This window comes from Eptesicus fuscus, chromosome 18, assembly GCF_027574615.1.
Source record: "Eptesicus fuscus isolate TK198812 chromosome 18, DD_ASM_mEF_20220401, whole genome shotgun sequence".
Lineage (NCBI taxonomy): Eukaryota > Metazoa > Chordata > Mammalia > Chiroptera > Vespertilionidae > Eptesicus > Eptesicus fuscus.
The window spans coordinates 16,855,038-16,867,931 of NC_072490.1; the positions used below are offsets into that span (position 1 = coordinate 16,855,038).

The following is a 12,894-nucleotide window of genomic DNA, read 5'->3' on the forward strand; positions in this document are numbered from 1 at the left end:
CTGGATTCTTTCACACTTTTTTGCTGACAAAGGAAACAAAAAAGTGTGAGAGTTCTGTTCTCCTTTGACCTTTCATAGCTGGCCCAATTTTGCAAAAGTTTAGGTTGAAATGGAAAGAAATTTCTTGGCAATTCCCTCTCATCTGATGCTCTACACTGAACACAGACTGCGTGTTGTTAACTGGCTCTCTGTAACTGGCAGTGTTTAAGTGGGCCGCTGGCAGTGATTACAATGAGGAGCGCAGGATGGAGGGAAAGCATGGGCTGACGATTCCCTGCTTCCTGGTCATGCCAGATTGTTAACAGTTTAACAGTGTACAAATGTCATGGATGTCTCTGAGTGATTCATTGACACCCACTCTGGATTGTAGGTGGAAGAGCCATTTTTATACCAGATAATCCCTTGGAAATAAATGATCAGGCCATGTTTTTATCTGGCATAGGGTGAAATGGCTGGGACCAGGGCGGGTGAGGCAGGCACTTGCCTTAGGTAGAAAAAGTTAGGAGACTCTAAAAAGGTATCAAGATAAGTACAATTAAATAATATATTAAAATAGCATTTATCTCAATGAATGAGTTGTCTTTTGGCTCTCCCAAATATTGTCCCAAATCAAGCCGGTGGAACACAAGCCAGATTTTAGGGCCCTTTCTCTTTCTGATTCCTAAACTCAGGTTGTTTAGGGTTTGAAGTTTTTCTTGAACATATAGTTTCTCTTTCATATTTTCAGTTCAAATTTATTCAAGCTTAGTATGCCCAGAGAACCACCAGGCAAGGTTTTCAAGGTAACATGGCAATTTAAGAGATAAAAAAGAGCTAAATGGGCAAAAGAAAATACAAAGGAAACATTGGGGGCGGGGGGGAGGGACTATGTAGAGATGTTTTCTAATTATAAAATTAGTAAGTGCTTGATTCTTATAAAATTTATAAATTTAATAAAATTGTAAAGAAGAAAGAATATTATTACCTTTCAAACCATCGTTACTGCCACAAATGTGTTGGTGAATACATTTTATTCATATCTCTTTCTCACTCATGCTCTTTCTATCTCTTTCCCTGTCTTTAATATGTGTATATGTAATCCCAAAATTTTATAATTGTGAATATATGTATTCTACTATTTTTCACTTCAAAATTTTAAGCCTTTTTCTATGTCAATTCAAATTCACATTTTTAAGTTCAGAATTTTAATAAATATCTAAGTTATGATGCACTCTATTGATATACTAAATTTTAGTTAAATATTTATGTCTTGCTTTACATTAAACTCTCTTTCTGACTTTTTTGGCTATTATGAATATTGTAAACATAAGTATTTAATCATTGCTTAAGAGGCACTCCTAGAAGTTAAATCACAAAGTCAAATGCTATAGGCCTTTAGATAGTTAGTGGTACAGATTGCCAAATTATTTTCCAAAAGTCTTTTTTAAAATTACTGATAACATTGTCTTTTTCTATTTTTATTTTTTAGAAAACCCTTTCTAAATGTGAGATGTATTATTCACTTATGTTTCCTTTTTGGGTGCTTGTTTTTAAAAGTAGTTCTATTTTTTACCTTTATGAACTTAATCCATTGAGGTGGCTGTTGGCAGCATCCTGGATGAGTTTCCAGTATTTAGCAGGTCATGGTGGTTCCATTGGACAGAGTTCATTCCATCTTTGTTTACCAGGCTGTGAAATTCTGAGTCCTGAAATTTTTTTCTGGATATCTTGAAGTTATCTGTACTGTATGGAATTACTACAGCTCCCATCTATGTTTGATTAGTAAAAATTGATTCTGACATCTGTCCAATTATGGACTGATATTCTTAATTTCAGGTCCTTTTATTTTCATGTATAATTGAATAGGCAGGTAAAAGAGAATGAATCGGTCTCGGCTACACAGGTCCCCAAAGTTTGATATTACTTTTATTTATCCTTTTCTTTTCTTTTCTTTCTTTTCTTTTCCCATTCTTTAAATGTCACATTGTTTACGGAATGATTGAAAACAGCTCTAGTTTTTTCAAGTGCTGCCACAGAGATGTTGATGTGAAGGTCCCCTGATAAAGCTGTTAAAAAAGATTTATTTGAAAAAATATTTTTATCATTGGTTGGAATTAACACTGTGCCAAGCCAGAGCTAGTGGGTGGATATGTATTTTCTCAGAAATGAAAATTGTAATACAGACACAGGCTTCCAATTTTGCTGTCAGGTTTTATTATTATGACTTGTGTCAAGTCGGGACAGACATTTCAGACTTGTAAAGGGCTGACTACAAGTTTCTGGCTTGCTTCCAACTGGTATGGCACATCCATGCTCAAAACAAAGCCATCCTCCTCCTTGGCACAGTCTCCTAAGTCTTCCTTCCAAGGAGATCAGGAAATGTGTTCATGCTGAATAATCATTTCATCCAGAAGATCCAAAACCTCATAGTTTTAAATGGCACTTCATAACCATTCATAAGACTTCTCATTTCGCTAACTCATTCATTCAGCAAATATTCACTAACTGCCTATTATGATCTAAGTAAATATCTGATAGCAGGGGATTCCGTGATGAAAAGGCTAATAAGACCACTGTTTTTGTGGCGTTCACATTCAATTGAGGGACACAGGCAATAAAGCATAAGCAAATCAAGCAATTCTATAAATCTTAAGTGTTAAGAAGAAAGAGTGATGGAGTGACGGGGGAAAGGAGGTACCATGGAGGCCTCCCCAATGAGGTGAATTTTGAGCTGAGGCCAGGATTATGGAAAGAAGCCATTCAAACACAAATAGGAAATGATTTCCAGGCAGAGGAAAGAGCAATGCAATTTCCTAATGCAATTTCCTAAGGCAGTTGTAATTTCTTTGTATGTTCCAGGGACAGAAAAAAAGTCCATGAGGTGAAAGCATTGTGGATGAGGGAGACCCAAGTTGTAGATGAAATCCGAAGGGTTAGCAAAGGCACAGTCTTAGCCTTTGCTAAGAATTTGTGATCATAAACCATTGGAGGATTGAAAAGAGAGATGTACCAGGATCTTTTTTTTTTTTTTTTTACAATTTTAAAAGATCACTTTTGCTGTTCTGTGGGGAAAGTATTAAAAGAGGAAAAGAGGAGGAGGAGATGGAATTTGGAAGTAGTAGTTCTGGGGCTATGGCCCAGCTCCCTGGCTTACGTAGGGAAACAGCAGACAGATGGAAGGTATGTTTTGGAGGTAGAGCTGACAGCATCTGGTATCCAGAGAACTGTTGTGTAGCTGAGGACATTAATCACCTTTTATTTTTCAAACAATCTGAACAGGAACTTTTAAGGAAAATATCTGATTGTTCCCCCACCCATGGTTTTATTTTCTGTATTACATTTATTTTAACCCATAGAATGCTATTTTTAAATGATCCTTCATTATTTTCTTAATACTGTCATACATATTATTCATTTAATGCTCATCCCAATCTTAGGAGACAAGCAATGCTGATTTTCTTTCTTTTTTAATTGTTTTAAAATTACAGTTGACACTCACTATTATACTAGTTTCAGGGGTAGAGTGGTTACATATTTATATAACTTATGAAGTCATCCCCAATAAGTCTCATTCCTACCTGATTCCAGGCTTCATAAAGAAATTGAGCTTCAGATAGGATAAAATGACTCACCCAAGATTGCCTAGCCAGTAAAGCTATCATTTGGGATTTACAGCTCAATCCATCAGGTTGTTTTCCCCAAGTTGAGTACAAGGAGATGGATCACAAGAAAAGAGTCTCCATTTTGCCCTTTCATTTGCAGTTATTTAGAAGTATGGCACCCCCTCCACCCTGCCACCTGCCAACCCTCTGCACACACCCCTTACATCTCCATGCCCATTGGAATGGTTCGGGGTAGGAAGGGTGAAGAAATATGTTTTTCTCTTCTACTTTTACTTGACAAAGCTGCTAACATATTGAGATTAAGCATTTCCCTCATTACTTCATTTCATCATGCTGTGGGTAGGAACTCTCTCTTTAAGTCATTGCTTTGGGCAGAGGTCTCCAGAAAAAATTTACCGGAGAATAAGCCATTAGGAAAAAGCCTTTGGGAAGTGAGCCTACTCAATAGAGAGAATCAACAGTAGTCAGTGCTTACCCCAAAGCCATGATGAGCTCAAGAGATGAGACTCTTGGAGAGATATTTAAAATAGTAAAAGTGGTACTCACTTTAATAATCAAGGCTACTTTCAAATAAGTTAAATATGATGAGTAAAACTTGGTTATCATTGAATACAGCCCACCTATTCTCAGATAATCTGGTGCATCTAACCCCAGATTTCCCAGAAATCTGCATGTCCATCCTTTTATTTTGCAGAGGGAACAACTGAGTGTTTCTTATCAGAAAGTGTGCTAGATTGGTTGTGGGAATAACAGTTTAAAATAATATAGCATTCTACTACATTTATTATTCATTTTATTGCCCTGGCCAGCGGGGTCTTCTAACGGGGCTACCGAGGCGGCGCACCTAAGAGAATGAGAGACAGACAAGGGACGCAAAGAATGGAGGCAAGACAAAGGGGTTTCTGATCAAGCCTCGAAATTTTATTTTTACAGCGTTCCTTATATGTGGTTTCTAAAAGGGGAGATGTCTAGGGGAGATGGGGGCTGAAAGGGTCATGTGGACTTAGATAATTGACTAAGGTCGTAAAAGGGTGCTGACTATAGGTAAAGAATATGGTGGTTGAGGGGCAACTATGGAAAGAATGCTTTGTCCTCAGGCAAGAGGAAGTGGGCCTAGTTTCTGTGAGTTTCTGTTTCAGTAACTTACTGAAGTAAGGTCAGAGTTAATCCTTTGACCAACTCTTGGCTCCTGACATTTTATTACTCATGAATTAATCAACAAATAGTTACTTAGTCCCTTCTATATTCTAAGCACAGCAACAAAGTGATCATATTCTACTCTTGCTCTCTCTTCCCACTCTGAAGTCCCTGACCATCTTGCTGTTCCTCAGACATGCCATGCATACTCCTCAGAACCTTAGCCTTGGCATATGCTGCTCCCCTGCCTAAACCCTCTTTCCCCAGAATTTCATTTGACTCACTCCCACACTTCTTTCAGGTGGTCCTCAAATATCACCCTCCCAATGAGTCTGCCTCTGATTATTCCATCTAAAATTTCACCCCCACCCCCACTACCACAACCTGTAAACATTTCATATCTTCATCAGTCTTCCCCCAAATACAAGCTTTATAGGGACAGGGATTTTTGTCTTGGTTGTATCAAGGACAGTACCTGGAACACAGTGGGTACTAATGTACTTTGAGCAAATGAATGCATGAAATGAATCCATGCATAAAAATACTTGAAGTCTAGCCCAACTGTCATGGCTCAAGGGTTGAGTGGTGACCTATGAACCAGGAGGTCATGCCTAGTGTGGGACATGCAGGAGGTGGCTGATCAGTGATTCTCTCTCATCATTGATGTTTCTATTTCTCTCTCCCTCTCTCTTCCTCTCTGACATCAATAAAAATATATATTAAAAAAAACTTGAAGTCTAAAATTGACAATGTGATCACTGCCATGGGAAGGTCAGCAGAGGATGTCATGAAGCACAGAGGGAAGTATTGAACTCACTGTGGGATGGAGTGTCAGGGAAGGCTGCCAGGAGGACATGTTGCTATGCAGACACCCAAATGTTGGTTGGGAATTAGTCAGGCAAAAAGAAGGATACTGGTTAAATTGCAAAAATTTGACTTAGGTTTGATCATGGCTATGAAGGAAGGATCATGGGCTCATCTGTACACATAGCTAGAACAATGACTTTAATAAGTACACATCCAAAAATAAATAAATAACTCAGAAGCAACTTTCGAGTTATCATGAGTCATCATCGCATTTTACATGCCTTGAACTGTGATATTTGCACAAATGAGAGACTAACATGAGCTCATTTTTGGAATTTTTATAAAATCACCATTAGCCTGTATTTGTTCTTTTGCTCAGGAGTCACAAGTTCATCACGCAAGAAGGTTTTGTTTCTCTCTTATACCCTATAATTGTGTTATCTGAAACCTTAGGTGTGTGATCTGAAGCATGTGCTAGAAGTTGAAATTCAGATTTCCTAAATATCTCCATGTTAATCCACTTATTAATAATCATTTATCAAACAACAAAGGGCAACACTGAAAGAACACTGTACAGGGGATGCATGTTTAGAGTAGTATTGTAAAGGGTTAAGTAGCAAAAAGTATTTAGAGTAATATTGTAAAGAATTAGGTAGCAAAAATATATAACTTGTGTACTGTTATCGAATCCTTCCTTTTACCTATTTTGCACATAAGAGAGAAAACACTGGCTCTGCTGTCCTTACCAGCATCCAACTGGGAACAGCATCTTCCATCAGAGTTGAGAGCAGATCTGTCAACAATCTGAATCAGACTGGCTTAGTTCCCTGAGGAACTTCCCAGTGACACGCACTCCTTTCCTTAAGTAAAAAGAACTGGAATGCTTCGTGGTGGAAGGAGCAGCAGGGGGAAGTAAAGAAGGACAGCCTTTGACTGCTGGCTGCCACGCTCTATAGGGAGCACACTGTTCTTTGAGGCAGAGGCAGGAAACGGAGGTCTTAGTTGCATAAATGCATCTTCCAGTAAAGAACGAATGCTCTTTTTCCAGTGCTAAAGGCATAAGGTTCCAATTTCTGCTTAAAGCAACAAAGAGAGCATGCCCTTCTGCAGACAGCGCTCTAGCTGTGGGCTGCTCCACCCGGTGCTGCTCCAAGCTCAGCTGGTTTCCCTGGTAAATTAGATCGCCCCTAGCAACCCCAACTTTTCCTCAAAACTGTTGTTATAAATCCAAGCTCATATTAAGACAGGATAGCATTTAAAGGAAAAAAGGCAGCAAAAGTATGTGCAGACCTTTAACATTTCAGGTTTCAAGAGATTTTTTTGCCTCTAACATTCAAATGCTATTTTTTTTAGAATAGCGGTTCTCAACTTTGTTTGCATTTTAGAATTACCTGGGCACTTTTTAAAAATTAACAATGCTAGGTTCTTCCCCCAAAGATGCTTTTTAGTTGATCTGGGTGTGCCCTGATTCCGTTTTTCTTTCTCTGACATGATCAAACATCAGCAGTACAATATAACAGAGAGCACTTGGCTTTAACCCTACCCCTTTCTATCCATGTGGCCCTACACATACCTCTTAGCATCCCTGAGCCTTACTATTCTCACTGTAAAAGTATCCACTTGTTTTCTGAGTGTGAGCTTGTTTGTTGAAATAAAACAAAATGATAGCTTTTGAAATACTTGGAAAGTACATTCTAAAATGTAATATTAGCTTTACATGTGATATTTGAGAAATGTGTGGAAACTCAGATATCATTTAAAAATGTGCAGCAGTGGCTATTTATGAACTGTAACTGCCTGCCAGCTATTTTATCTTGGGACTTTAAGCAGGAGGCCAGACCTCATTTCCACATGTGACCCAAAGCAGACCAGTCCAAAGGTCTTTCCCTAGAGGCCCGGAGAGTTTCTGTGGTCCATTTTCATTCAGTCCTAGTCCCAGACCCGAGATCTGCCTGTCCTGAGATTCATGCTGTGGTCCAGTCTGCACAGATGTCCCAGTGCCTCTGAATTTCCTAGCTTCATTCTCTACCTTATTTTTTTTTTATCAATTGCAACTACTCTCTTTTACACTAACTGAAATGATTCAGCCTTGACCTTTAACAGCTCATTTCCTCGATATTTCCTCAAAGACCCCAGGTTCCCTGCAGACTCGGGCAGTCTGAGAAGGAGAAGAGAGGGCAGCTACACCACCACCTCACACCTTCAGGCTGTCTTGTCCTCCTTTAAGTCTTTTTTTTTTTAAATCCTCACCCAAGGATATGTTTTCATTGATTTTTAGAGAGAGAAAAGGAGAGAGACAGAGAGAAAGAGAGAGAGAGAGAGAATATCATTTGCATCCCGTATATACCCTGACTGCAGATGGAACCCACAATCTAAGTATGTGCCCTGACCGGGAACCAAACCCACAATCTATTTGGGCATATGGGAGGGTGCTCCAATCAACTGCGCCACCTGGCCAGGGCTCCTTTCTTTCTCCTCCATGGGCTGCTCTGAGCAAGTGGTCCTATGCCCCTTTTCATGGCGTACGTGCTTTTTTAAAACATGCCCAAGAAGAGGATAATGATCTCCTAGAAACAAAGATCAGGATAAATCAGGAACTTGATTGGTATGTTAAGTATTCAGTCCAGGAAGGAAGGCTGTGGATGTGTTAGAGGCGTTGTTCCTGGTTCCAGCCTTGGATCCATCACTGTGTGACCTTGGGCAAGTAGTTGAACCTCTCTGGGTCCAGGCATCAACACCTGTAAATGGAATTCATAGTTAATTGTTTTAAACAACTAAGAGTGCTGTAAGTCAAGTTCTTTATAGGTAGCAGATTTTTTTAAAATGTTGAATAATGAGGCTGAAGACTAGGAAATTGGCCTGGGCACTTAGTTTGAACAATCATTTTTTGTTTTGTTTTGTTTTGTTTTAATTGATTCCAGTAGCTGTTTCAGATGTTCTGGAAGCAAATGCTTTTCCAATCAATGTTCAGTGCCCACACCTACTCAGGGGATAGTCAGGGCACAGAGCTGTGGATTGTTAGGATCTTCCAATTTCATGGATCTTTTGTTCTTCTAAAAAAAGGAATTTACTTTGTGCCAAAGAGGGTTTACTATTAATAGGCTGTGGTCATCTTTCTGGAGAAAACTGTTTTTCTTCCTCATCATTCCGTTACACATGTGTGCACATATGTACACACACACACACACACACACACACACACACACACATCTGGGTTAATTACTGCTAATTTTATTGCCAGTACAAAGGCAGAAAGCTTTAGCACCACCTATGCGAAAATGGCCCATTGTTATCCATCAAAAGGCATCATTCTAAACTTGTGCTCCTACAAAAGCTTTGCTTTATGGGCTGTGGAGCTCTGTTAGGAGGACAGAAAAAGAACATGCCCTCAATTTTCAGCGTCCACAGGTACAGTTTTGTCAATTTTGATGCCAACCTGGAGAGAATACATCTTACATTTTCCACACGGTAAGGTATGCTCCGCAAAGATCGATCTAAATCTGATAGCAAGAATGTGGTGTGGTGATTAGTGACTAACTCTCCCCACCTCCCTTGATATTTGCCTGGATCAAACTTGTATTGATTCTGGCTGCTGTTTGACAAGATGGTGCTATAATTACAGAACAGACACTGTGAGGAGTGTGGGTACTGAGAGGAAGTGCCCACAGGGTTCTTTTGTCTGAATTTGAATGGAAATATACGGTAGGATAGTCAGGAATTTGGGAGACGTGTATTTTTCTTAGGACACGGTTAGTATTCGAAGGGACCTGGGGAAAAAAAAGAGGCTTAGAATTGAACACGAGGAGTTCCATGGGCTAAGCTTCCCCAATATGAAGCAAACAGCTGAGAGTCCACAAAGGCACACAACAGGAGGACTTGGAGTCTCAGGTTGATTTTTCCAGGTGTGTCTGTGATGTTACGTGGACATAATAGCTCATGTTCCTGACAGCTGAGTTGGGCTTCCATTAGCTTTGAGGCCTTGGACGAGTTATTCACCACTTTAAAGCTTCATTTTCAGCCTGGCTGGTGTGGTTCAGTGGTGGAGTGTCCCACCCATGCACCAGGTCCAGGAGATGGCCATTTCAATTCCCGGTCAGGGCACATGCCGGGATTGTTGGCTCAATCCTCAGTGTGGGGCATGCAGGAGGCAGCTGACTGATGTTTCTTTCTCATCTATGTTTCTCTCTCTGTCTGAAATCAATAAAAACATAGCCCAAAAATAAAGTTTCATTTTCCAAGGTGAGAATATAATACCTACATGGCAGGCATATTTTATGTGAGAGGAGAGTTTTTAAAAGTTATATTCACTCAAAAGGCACATAATTCAGATGTTCTGGAAGCAAATGCTTTTCTAATCAATGTTCAGTGCCCACACCTACTCAGGGGATAGGGCACAGAGCTGTGGATTGGTAGGACCTTCCAATTTCATGGATCCTGAAAAGTGGGGCCTTGATTAAAACTGGAGCCAGGCTGCCTGAGCTTAAATTCTACTTCTGCTTCTCACTGTGTCCTCATATGCACAATGGGAAAAATCGTAGTCCTACAACATTGGATTTTTCTGTGAAAAATAAAAGGAATGATATCTATGAAATGCTTAGTGTTCAATAAGTACTAGCTTTCACTCTAACAATTATTATTTTCTAGCAAAAGTGGCACACCTGCATGTTACCAAAGAGTAAATAATCTTTAAAATTCTCCAGGCTTGTCATTTAAATTAGGCAATTCTTCATACTCTTTAAAATCGGGAGACATTTGCTATATTTGAAATTTTGTAAATAAAGTTGGAATGTGGTGATCATTTTATATTACATTCTTTCAAATTTGCATAATTAAAATTTGCATGATTTGAATTTCCATAAAATGTAAATAGCCCTGGTTCTCACTGAGTTATCATGAGCATTAAATATGCTAATGTATACCAGTCTCCCTAAGCCCAGGGCCTGGAATTATTAGTAATAATGATCTTCAGGCAGTGAGAACTGAGACTGGGCACTTGGGATAATTACTGTTTCCCCATTATATCTCTCAATAATTCACCCAATAAATGTCTGTTCTTTTCCATGCTATCTCAGAACTGATTTAGGAGTGTGAGGGAGGAACTTTATAATTGTTGTCTACATATCCCTGTCAGAAGGTATTTCAGGAAAGTACAGCAAACTCACAAACCCCTTGAGACTCTTCAAAATCTGCACTGAGGGTTGCTGATATCTGGAATATTGTCCTTATCTTTACAGCTTGGGCAAAAAGCATGTCAAATTTTAGGTTTTAGACATAAATGTCTTTGTATATGAGAAGTTGATAAAAAAAAAAAAAGTCCTCAGGACTCCTGCTTTCTATCTCACACTGCCCTGACCAACGGATATCAGTTTGTAGTATGGACTCTAAAACCAACTTATTCACTGTGGACAGAAGTCTATTGAGGTTTATGCTAGAGCCCAAAGGGAATCCTGACTGTCTCCACCTCCCCCAAATGAAATTTTATCTATTATCTATCTATCTATCTATCTATCTATCTATCTATCTATCTATCATCTAACTACTATCTACCAATCTATCACGTATTTTTTTCATCTATTCATTTATCAAACTTACGTTAAAACTCTATTATATATTAAATGCTTAAATACTGCTAATTTCTGGATAAAAATAGTGAATGAGTCACAGGCTTTTAGCATACACAGTCCAAATTGGGAGTGACTGATAGTCAATTATCATAGGAAGGAATAATAAATGAAGTGATAAGGAATAATATGAAAGCCAGGGGATGACCACTTAACTTGGTCTTGGGAATGAAGTCAAGTTAATTAGAAGTTATATTAGAGTTACTTGGAAAACAATAACTTCTTAAAGATCCCAGGAAAACAGATTATTTATTTATTTGTTAATCCTCATCCAAGGATATTTTTCCATTGATTTTTTTAGAGTGGAAGAGAGGGAGGGAGGGAAGGAGAGGGAGAGAGAGGGAGAAAGAAAGAGAGAGAGAGAGAGAGAGAGAGAGAGAGAGCGCCTCCCACACATATTTTGGTGCAAAGACCAACGTTCTAACCATTGAACAACACTGGCCAGGGCAAAAGCAGATTATTTTTAATGAACTATCACAGTCAGGTTAATCTATAAGACTTACTATTAGTAAAAATTAAAGCTAGAAATATATCTCATCTTCCTAGAACCAAGCAATAGCCCACATTCAAGTTCAAATAGCATTTTAAAAGTAACTAGTCAACACTTTGTGGAAAAACCTAAGTAGAATAACAAGCACTAAATAATAAAACCAAAGTACAAGGACAGTGAAAAAACAGATTAATTGAGAGCCCAAGAGTACCTAGAAAATGTCAACCAAATTAAGACCTGCTTCTTTCTATAATTTTGATTCTGGAAGCTTAACATAGTTTGTACAACTTTGGAAACAAAACAACTACCCTAGAATGATTTGTTCATTTATTTACTCAACAAATATCTTTTGTTTTTCTATTATGTGTCTTTTCTAGGAAGATAGCAATCATCATGAAAAGTATGCTCAACTATTAACCAGGTTACCCATGATATAAACCACTCACCATATTGTTTTAACATAGAAATACAAGGAGGTGGGAGTACGTTGCTTACTTTGGGTGTGAAAGTAAAGCACAGGGAGATAGCTCAGGAGCATGTGTAGATGACCCTTGAGTGCAAATTGGATAGAAATCTGACTGACTCCATGTAATTAATAAATCATGTTGAATTGGCAAGAATATGGACAGGAAATTGGAAGAATCTTGAGTGAGTTGTCTTCTAATCAGAGTATCTAAACAGGCTGCTGCTTAAATATGGTTGGTTTTGTTCTCTCAGAATGAGGGAAGTACAAAGTCAGTCAACAGGGAAATACTCCAAGAAACTTCATCCTGATGTTAAACACTTTGCTTCTGTAACCATAGCCTGAACAATGAGTTTCATTATCAAGATAACTTCCAGATCCTTTTAAAGTTCATAAGTGTGATGATTGGGTGTGAAATGTGCCGCCTTCAAACCTTATTAGGACATTGGCACATTACTCGTCTGATGTGAAAAAAAAAAAAAAAGAGATAACTTCCCTTTCTGAAGGATGGTACACCCTATAATGACTTCTAATTTATGATAAACAGGAACACGCTATTTAGAGACAACCTTAAGTTTGAGATTTCACAGCAGAATGTAATGATCTATATAGTTTTCTTTTCTGAGAACAGTTCTCTTTTATAAGATAAAAGTTCTCATTCAAGATATCTCTGAAAATGTTACCTTCTTCTCAATCTGGAAATCCAACAATTTGTTTGATTTTCTGGCCACACTGAGAGTGTTCTTCCCCCACCCCTCTTGTCACAGGGATCTG

At 38.6% G+C, this 12,894-nt stretch overlaps 1 pseudogene; it reads left to right on the top strand.

Moving 5' to 3' along the window:
* The first annotated feature begins 12,497 nt into the window (after positions 1 to 12,497).
* On the top strand, positions 12,498 to 12,587 carry LOC114228594 (small nucleolar RNA U13; annotated as a pseudogene).
* The last annotated feature ends 307 nt before the right edge of the window (positions 12,588 to 12,894 follow it).